Source organism: Bufo bufo, chromosome 5 (genome assembly GCF_905171765.1).
Source record: "Bufo bufo chromosome 5, aBufBuf1.1, whole genome shotgun sequence".
Lineage (NCBI taxonomy): Eukaryota > Metazoa > Chordata > Amphibia > Anura > Bufonidae > Bufo > Bufo bufo.
The window spans coordinates 563,351,649-563,362,459 of NC_053393.1; positions in this window are offsets into that span (position 1 = coordinate 563,351,649).

Here is a 10,811-nt window from a genome sequence, read left to right on the forward strand (position 1 = left end):
ATTCTCCTGCATGGTCTGCTTCTCCAGGGAAGTTCTCCTCTGTCTGCCTGCGGGTGGGGTGGATTGCACACCTGCAGCCATGGTCTTACTCAGTGATGTCTCCTTCTTTACTTCCAACATTTTCTTTCCATCTTTGCTTCATGCTGCACTGGGACTGGCAACACTCGGAACATTCCTTCCTTCCAAAGAAACTTTTGGATAATTATCCATGGAGTGAGAGGTCTGGGAATTATTTCCCAGAATAGGCCTTGGAGCCTGGGCCTTGCTTGGGGAGCATCCCCACCCAGAGTGACCCCGCCCTGGGCTTTCTCCAGACATCCAAAGCCTCAGGAGAGCTACTGACACACGTCCTCACAGCTAGGAGGCAGTATTATAGTAATTATATTCTTGTACATAGGAGCAGTATTATAGTAGTTATATTCTTGTGTATAGGAGCAGTATTATAGTAGTTATATTCTTGTACATAGGAGCAGTATTATAGTAGTTATATTCTTGTGTATAGGAGCAGTATTATAGTAGTTATATTCTTGTACATAGGAGCAGTATTATAGTAGTTATATTCCTGTACATAGGAGGCAGTATTATAGTAGTTATATTCTTGTACATAGGAGGCAGTATTATAGTAGTTATATTCTTGTCCATAGGAGCAGTATTATAGTAGTTATATTCTTGTACTTAGGAGCAGTATTATAGTCGTTATATTCTTGTCCATAGGAGCAGTATTATAGTAGTTATATTCTTGTACATAGGAGCAGTATTATAGTAGTTATATTCTTGTACATAGGAGCAGTATTATAGTAGTTATATTCTTGTACATAGGAGGCAGTATTATAGTAGTTATATTCTTGTACATAGGAGCAGTATTATAGTAGTTATATTCTTGTACATAGGAGCAGTATTATAGCAGTTATATTCTTGTACATCGGAGCAGTATTATAGCAGTTATATTCTTGTACATCGGAGCAGTATTATAGTAGTTATATTCTTGTACATAGGAGCAGTATTATAGTAGTTATATTCTTGTACATAGGAGGCAGTATTATAGTAGTTATATTCTTGTACATAGGAGCAGTATTATAGTAGTTATATTCCTGTACATAGGAGGCAGTATTATAGTAGTTATATTCTTGTACATAGGAGCAGTATTATAGTAGTTATATTCTTGTACATAGGAGGCAGTATTATAGTAGTTATATTCCTGTACATAGGAGGCAGTATTATAGTAGTTATATTCTTGTACATAGGAGGCAGTATTATAGTAGTTATATTCTTGTACATAGGAGGCAGTATTATAGTAGTTATATTCTTGTACATAGGAGCAGTATTATAGTAGTTATATTCTTGTACATAGGAGCAGTATTATAGTAGTTATATTCCTGTACATAGGAGCAGTATTATAGTAGTTATATTCTTGTACACAGGAGGCAGTATTATAGTAGTTATATTCTTGTACACAGGAGGCAGTATTATAGTAGTTATATTCTTGTACACAGGAGGCAGTATTATAGTAGTTAGATTCTTGTACACAGGAGGCAGTATTATAGTAGTTATATTCTTGTACATAGGAGGCAGTATTATAGTAGTTATATTCCTGTACATAGGAGGCAGTATTATAGTAGTTATATTCTTGTACATAGGAGCAGTATTATAGTAGTTATATTCTTGTACATAGGAGCAGTATTATAGTAGTTATATTCTTGTACATAGGAGGCAGTATTATAGTAGTTATAGTCTTGTACATAGGAGGCAGTATTATAGTAGTTATATTCTTGTACATAGGAGGCAGTATTATAGTAGTTATATTCTTGTACATAGGAGGCAGTATTATAGTAGTTATATTCTTGTACATAGGAGGCAGTATTATAGTAGTTATATTCTTGTACATAGGAGGCAGTATTATAGTAGTTATATTCTTGTACATAGGAGGCAGTATTATAGTAGTTATATTCTTGTACATAGGAGCAGTATTATAGTAGTTATATTCTGGTACATAGGAGCAGTATTATAGTAGTTATATTCTTGTACATCGGAGCAGTATTATAGTAGTTATATTCTTGTACATAGGAGCAGTATTATAGTAGTTATATTCTTGTACATAGGAGGCAGTATTATAGTAGTTATATTCTTGTACATAGGAGGCAGTATTATAGTAGTTATATCCCTGTACACAGGAGGCAGTATTATAGTAGTTATATTCTTGTACATAGGAGCAGTATTATAGTAGTTATATTCTTGTACATAGGAGCAGTATTATAGTAGTTATATTCCTGTACATAGGAGGCAGTATTATAGTAGTTATATTCTTGTACATAGGAGCAGTATTATAGTAGTTATATTCTTGTACATAGGAGGCAGTATTATAGTAGTTATATTCTTGTACATAGGAGGCAGTATTATAGTAGTTATATTCTTGTACATAGGAGGCAGTATTATAGTAGTTATATTGTTGTACATAGGAGGCAGTATTATAGTAGTTATATTCTTGTACATAGGAGGCAGTATTATAGTAGTTATATTCTTGTACATAGGAGTAGTATTATAGTAGTTATATTCTTGTACATAGGAGGCAGTATTATAGTAGTTATATTCTTGTACATAGGAGGCAGTATTATAGCAGTTATATTCTTGTACATAGGAGGCAGTATTATAGTAGTTATATTCTTGTACATAGGAGCAGTATTATAGTAGATATATTCTTGTACATAGGAGGCAGTATTTATAGTAGTTATATTCTTGTTACATAGGAGCAGTATTATAGTAGATATATTCTTGTACATAGGAGGCAGTATTATAGTAGTTATATTCTTGTACATAGTGCAGAGTATTATAGTAGTTATATTCTTGTACATAGGAGGCAGTATTATAGTAGTTATATTCTTGTACATAGGAGCAGTATTATAGTAGTTATAGTCTTGTACATAAGAGGCAGTATTATAGTAGTTATATTCTTGTACATAGGAGCAGTATTATAGTAGTTATATTCCTGTACATAGGAGCAGTATAAGTAGTTTATATTACTTGTACATAGGAGGCAGTATATTATATAGTTTATTCTTGTACATAGGAGCAGTATTATAGTAGTTATAGTCTTGTACATAAGAGGCAGTATTATAGTAGTTATATCCTGTACACAGGAGGCAGTATTATAGTAGTTATAGTCTGTACATAAGAGGCAGTATATAGTAGTTATATCCCTGTACACAGGAGGCAGTAGTATAGTAGTTATATTCTTGTACACAGGAGGCAGTATTATAGTAGTGTCATGGTCTTACCTGCTTGCTGCTCTCCTTCGTTTGACATGTGCTGGCGGCCATCTTGGGTCCTGGGTTTCTTGTAGCCTTCCACCCTGCGGCTCTCCTTCCCCTGGGAGGAGCTGGATGCCTAGCTCATATATATAGGAGGTCTGTGGCTTCAGTTCCTTGCATGGTCCTCTTGTGTTCACCATGCTTCTAAGACTGCTGCTGCTTCTGGTTCCTGATCCTGGCTTCGTCTGACTACCCTGCTGGTTCCTGATCCTGGCTTCGTCTGACTACCCTTCTGGTTCCTGACCTCTGGCTTCGCAAAGACTCTGCTCGGTTTCACCATCGTTTGGACTTTTGCTTTACAGCTTTATTTTCAATAAAGCCTTCTATTTTCACTTATCTCTTGTTGTACGTCTGGTTCATGGTTCCCTGACATTAGGACCAAGCCATGAATTCTGACGGTACAGGGCCATCCTCGCTACCCACGCTGGTTGCCAGACTTGATCAGCAGGATCACCTGTTGGGTCGGTTCGCTGTGGCGTTGCAAACCCTGCTTGAACGCACGGCTCATTTCGCTCCCGTTGCCGATGGGTCGGTTGTCGCTCCTGGGCTCGCTCCTACTGCCGCTCCGGTTGTTGCGCCAGAGTCTACCCCCGACACCTGTTGTTGCGCCTGTGGTGTTTCGGGGTATGACCGGTTCTGCCCCTCTTCCACAGCGCTTTGGGGGAGAGCCAACTCAGTGCCGAGGTTTCCTTAACCAGGTGGGCATTTATTTCGAGTTGCTGCCCCATGCCTTTCCTACTGAGAGATCAAAGGTGGGCTTCTTGATCTCGCTGCTCTCGGACAAGGCCTTGGCCTGGGCCAGCCCTTTATGGGAGAACAACAATCCGGTGGTTGCCGAGTTTTCCGGTTTTGTTGCTTCTCTTCGGAAGGTATTCGATGTGCCGGCTCGTGCTGCCCTCTGCTGCGAAGCTCCTTATGTCCATCAGACAGGGTTCACGATCCGTAGCTGAATACGCCATGAGTTTCGTACCCTGGCAGCAGAGGTGGGCTGGAATAATGAGGCTCTGGTCGCTGCTTTCTCTCATGGTCTCTCGGATGCCTTGAAGGATGAGGTTGCAGCTAAGGACCTACCAGTTGAGCTCGAGTCTCTTATTTCTTTCCTGATTTTGATTGACACCAGACTCAGGGAGAGACCTTCCTTTAAGGAGAACCTGCGGAGGTCTTCTAACAGATTGGTGCCTACGTTTGCTGTCCCACCCGTGGCCTCCCTCTCCTCCCACGCCTCCTGGGGATGACTTGTCTGGGGTGAACCCATGCAGCTGGGGTTTGCTCGCCTGTCCGAGGGGAGAGAGGGCACTCCGGAGACGCGAGGGCCGATGCATGTACTGTGGTCTCGGTGGGCATTTTCGGTTGGCATGTCCGAACCGTCCGGGAAACGCTCGTACCCTGAGATCCTGTCGGGGGCAGATCTTGGGTGGTTTCCTCTCCTCGTCCCCGGTTTCCCGTGTTGACAAACCACTGATCACTGTGTCCTCTCCTGGGTCGGGGGCTCGTGACGACCCAGGCGTTGAGTGGCACTCTGGTGCTGGTGGTTTGTTCATTGATAGTGTGTTCGCTGCCGCCAAATTCCATTCCTCTGCAGGCTCGAGGTTCCCCACTGGCTCTTGAGGCGATAGACGGCAGACCCCTTCTGCCGCCACACGTGACTCATGAGACCCTTCCAGTGGGGATAGCCATTGGTGCCGTTCACAGAGAGTCGGTCTGCCTCCAGGTTATTTCGTCTCCACACTACTCGGTGGTCTTGGGGTACCCCTGGCTCCAGAAACATAATCCGACTTTCGATTGGAGATCGGTCGAGATCCTCTCGTGGTCACCGCAGTGTGGGGCTAGTTGCATCCATGGGTCTGTCAAGTTGCTGTGTACTTCCTCGGACTCTCTGTTGCCTCCTGAATACGAGGAGTACCGGGATGTATTCGATAAGGTTGCGCGCGGTTGCCCTACCTCCGCACCGCCCATACGATTGTGCCATAGAGTTACAATCTGGTTGCCGTTCCTCCTACGTGGCAAAGTCTATCACTGTCGGTAGCGGAGAATGAGGCCATGGAGGAGTACGTGAGGGAGGCGCTTTCACCCGCGGACACATTCGCAAATCTTCGTCCCCGGCAGGGGCTGGATTTTTCTTTGTGAAAAAGAAGGGCGGTGAGTTGAGGCCTTGCATCGATTACAGGGGTCTCAATCGCATCACGATCAAGAACGCTTACCCGATTACCCTTGATTTACGAGCTGTTCGATCGCCTTAAAGGGGCCACGGTCTTTACCAAACCTCGACCTGAGGGCGGCATATAACCTGGTAAGGATCAAGGCGGGCGATGAGTGGAAGACCGCGTTTTAACACCAGGACCCGGTCATTACGAATCCTTGGTTATGCCCTTTGGGTTGTGCAATGCGCCCGCAGTCTTTCAGGAATTCATCAACGATGTTTTCCGTGACCTGTTGCAGCAGTGTGTGGTAGTCTATTTGGATGACATCTTGGTATATTCTGAATCCATGGAGGCCTCACATTCTGGATGTCAGACGAGTGTTGCAACGGTTACGAGAGAACAAGCTGTTCGGTAAGCTTGAGAAATGCGAATTTCACCGATCCCAGGTAACCTTCTTAGGTTACATCATTTCCGCTGAGGGGTTCTCCATGGATCCTGAGAAGGTTTCGGCTGTCTTACAGTGGCCCCAGCCCAGTGGTCTTCGTTCCCTGCAGCGCTTTTTGGGCTTCGCCAATTATTATCGGAAGTTCATCAGGGACTTTTCCATGCTGGCAAGCCTCTCACGGATCTGACCAGATAAGGGCAGTATTCCCAGGTCTGGCCCTCGAGGCCATCCGAGCTTTTGAGGCCCTAAAGTCCGCCTTTGTGTCGGCTCCGATTCTGTCGCATCCCAACCCTGGGTTGCCCTTTGTCCTCGAGGTGGACGCGTCTGAGACGGGAGTAGGCGCCCTTCTGTCTCAGCGTAGAACACCAGAGGGTCCTCTGCTTCCTTGTGGGTTTTACTCCGGAAACATCTCCGCGGAGTGCAACTATCAGATTGGTGACAGGGAGTTATTGGCCATCGTGCAGGCCCTTAAAGAATGGAGGCACTTGCTCGAGGGTTCGCTGGTTCCGGTTCTCATCCTGACGGACCACAAGAATCTGACCTACCTTTCTGAGGCCAAGAGATTGACACCACGTCAGGGCCAGATGGGCTCTGTTCTTGTCACGTTTTAATTACGTGGTCTCCTACCTACCCGGTTCCAAGAACATCAGGGCGGAGCCTTATCACGGCAGTACTCCGAGCTGTCCAGGAGGAGTCGATTCCGACTCTCGGTCATACCTCCGAATCAGATCCTGGCCGCCATTCGCACCAGCCTGACCTCTCCCCTGGGTGAGCAGATTTTGGCGGCTCAATCTGGTGCTCCCTCTGGGAGACCCAACGGCAGATGTTTTGTGCCTGAGGAGTTGCGCACTCGGTTGTTGCGAACCTACCATAACTCCAAGACCGCGGGGCATCCTGGAAAGAATCAGCTGTCCTGGGCTGTTTCACGTCTGTTCTGGTGGCCTTCCCTACGTTCCGACATCGCCGCATATGTAGCGGCATGCTCCGTTTGTGCCCAGAGTAAGTCCCCTCGGCACCTTCCGTTGGGCCTTCTGCAACCCATAGCCACCGGGGAGCGCCCATGGTCACACCTGGGGATGGATTTCATTGTGGACCTCCCTGCATCCCGAGGCCATACGGTCATTCTCATGATTGTGGATCGGTTTTCCAAAATGTGCCACTGTGTTCCTCTCAAGAAGTTACCCTCTGCACAAGAGTTGGCCACGATTTTTGCCAGGGAGGTCTTCCGGTTGCACGGTTTGCCTAAGGAGATTGTTTCGGATCGGGGGAGTCAGTTTGTGTCCAGGTTCTGGCGCGCCTTTTGCTCCCAGTTGGGGATTCATCTCTCCTTCTCCTCGGCCTACCACCCTCAGTCCAATGGGGCCGCAGAACGATCCAATCAGCCCTTGGAGCAATTCCCTCGTTGCTATGTCTCCGATCACCAAGACAATTGGGTTGACCTCCTGCCTTGGGCTGAGTTTGCCAGGAACACGGCGGTGAACTCTCCTCTGGGACGTCTCCCTTCATGGCCAATTATGGGTTCCAACCTGCCGTGTTACCGGAGGTATTCTCTCCCCAGGATATTCCGGCTGTGGAGGATCACCTTTCCGTCCTACGTGCTTCTTGGGTACAGATCCAGAAGTCCCTTGAGGTCTCTGCGCAGCGCCAGAGATTCCAGGCTGATCGCAGACGAGCGCCCTGCTCCTTCCTACCAGGTCGGAGACCGTGTATGGTTGTCCACCCGCAACCTCAACCTTCGAGTGCCCACTCCCAAGCTGGCGCCTCGCTTTGTTGGTCCCTTCCGAGTGCTTCGCAGGGTAAACCCGGTAGCCTATGCCCTTGCGCTTCCTCCTGGCATGCGGATCTCCAACGTGTTTCATGTCTCCCTGTTGAAGCCACTGGTTTGTAATCGTTTCACTTCCTCGGTTCCTCGGCCTCGTCCGGTCCAAGTGGGCAATCGTGGAGGAATATGAGGTGAGCAATATCCTGGACTCACGCCTGGTCCGCGGTCGGTTGCAGTTTTTGGTCCATTGGCGTGGTTATGGTCCAGAGGAGCGTTCCTGGGTTCCCTCCGCAGATGTCCATGCTCCTGCCTTCCTCCGAGCCTTCCACGCACGCTTCCCTCAGAAACCGTTTTGTGCTCCGCGGAGGAGGGGCCCTTGAGGGGGAGGTACTGTCATGGTCTTACCTGCTTGCTGCTCTCCTTCGTTTGACATGTGCTGGCGGCCATCTTGGGTCCTGGGTTTCTTGTAGCCTTCCACCTGCGGCTCCTCCTTCCCCTGGGAGGAGCTGGATGCCTAGCTCATATATATAGGAGGTCTGTGGCTTCAGTTCCTTGCTTGGTCCTCTTGTGTTCACATGCTTCTAAGACTGCTGCTGCTTCTGGTTCCTGATCCTGGCTTCGTCTGACTACCCTGCTGGTTCCTGATCCTGGCTTCGTCTGACTACCCTTCTGGTTCCTGACCTCTGGCTTCGCAAAGACTCTGCTCGGTTTCACCATCCGTTTGGACTTTTGCTTTACAGCTTTATTTTCAATAAAGCCTTCTATTTTCACTTATCTCTTGTTGTACGTCTGGTTCATGGTTCCCTGACAAGTAGTTATATCCCTGTACACAGGAGGCAGTATTATAGCAGTTATATTCTTGTACATAGGAGCAGTATTATAGTAGTTATATTCCTGTACATAGGAGCAGTATTATAGTAGTTATATTCTTGTACATAGGAGCAGTATTATAGTAGTTATATTCTTGTACACAGGAGGCAGTATTATAGTAGTTATATCCCTGTACACAGGAGGCAGTATTATAGTAGTTATATTCTTGTACATAGGAGGCAGTATTATAGTAGTTATATTCTTGTACATAGGAGCAGTATTATAGTAGTTATATTCTTGTACATAGGAGCAGTATTATAGTAGTTATATTCTTGTACATAGGAGCAGTATTATAGTAGAGTTATATTCTTGTACATAGGAGCAGTATTATAGTAGTTATATTCCTGTACATAGGAGCAGTATTATAGTAGTTATATTCTTGTACATAGGAGCAGTATTATAGTAGTTATATTCTTGTACATAGGAGCAGTATTATAGTAGTTATATTCTTGTACATAGGAGGCAGTATTATAGTAGTTATATCTTGTACATAGGAGGCAGTATTATAGTAGTTATATCCCTGTACACAGGAGGCAGTATTATAGTAGTTATATTCTTGTACATAGGAGCAGTATTATAGTAGTTATATTCTTGTACATAGGAGGCAGTATTATAGTAGTTATATTCTTGTACATAGGAGCAGTATTATAGTAGTTATATTCTTGTACATAGGAGCAGTATTATAGTAGTTATATTCTTGTACATAGGAGCAGTATTATAGTAGTTATATCCTGTACATAGGAGCAGTATTATAGTAGTTATATTCTTTGTACATAGGAGCAGTATTATAGTAGTTATATTCTTGTACATAGGAGGAGTATTATAGTAGTTATATTCTTGTTCATAGGAGGCAGTATTATAGTAGTTATATTCTTGTACATAGGAGGCAGTATTATAGTAGTTATATTCTTGTACATAGGAAGGCAGTATTATAGTAGTTATATTCTTGTACATAGGAGTAGTATTATAGTAGTTATATTCTTGTACATAGGAGGCAGTATTATAGTAGTTATATTCTTGTACATAGGAGGCAGTATTATAGTAGTTATATTCTTGTACATAGGAGCAGTATTATAGTAGATATATTCTTGTACATAGGAGGCAAGTATTATAGTAGTTATATTCTTGTACTAGGAGCAGTATTATAGTAGTTATATTCCTGTACATAGGAGCAGTATTATAGTAGTTATATTCTTGTACATAGGAGCAGTATTATAGTAGATATATTCTTGTACATAGGAGGCAGTATTATAGTAGTTATATTCTTGTACATAGGAGCAGTATTATAGTAGATATATTCTTGTACATAGGAGGCAGTATTATAGTAGTTATATTCTTGTACATAGTACTGACAGGTTCTGTATCTGGCGTCAGTTAGTAGTTTTATAGATGCCTGTGCACATAATGCAGACAATAATCTAGGCAGTAAAAATGTAGAGCGAAGGTAAGGTTCATTCTTTTTTTCGCACTGGAGAACATAAAACCAATAGATCAATTATTATAAATGTCCTGACATTGTTGTTGCCCCTCAGGAGCCACGTGATCACATTTCGGAAATACACACATGATTCAGTTATTAGAGCAATGCTCAGAGCCCTGTGCATGTATGCTGTAGGGAGTTCATACTGCAATGCCATTAATCGTCAGTGTACAGCCGTACTGGTCCTGTAGGGTGTCACCCACTAGAAACAAGAAGGAGCATATGAGAAGAACTGGCAGCTGTGATATAGAGGTGATTGACAGGCCGCTCAGTGATGTCATCAGTCTGCAAGGACACGGCTACATCTCAGCTTTACACAGCCTGACTGTCACATGAACGTTCCTGCGAATGCTCGTTCTGGAAATGTAACCGTCTAAAGGAGCCGCCAATCACTTGATGAACAAGTGAAACAGTCGCTCATTGGATGAAACCGTCGTTCTTGCAGACAAGTAATTTATCATTTCTGGGCAGCAGATTGTGCGGTCCAAACAGCGTCTGCTGCCATGATTTTAATTTAATTTTCTTAGTTTTAAAAACCATATAAAATACACAGGACAAAAACATTAGTGATTGATAACGTAATATTAGGGCTAAGTCCGTTCATTTCTATCTCCACACTGTTCCGGAAAAAAATATATTATGTTTTCTTGAGGGGGAAGGTGTCTGATTATTGAATTTATTAAAACCAGCAGATAGTCAGGTCCATAAATATTGGGACATGGACACAATTGTAACATTTTTGGCTCTATTCACCACCACAATGGATGTGAAATGAAACGGACAAGATGTGCTTTACCTGCAGACTGTC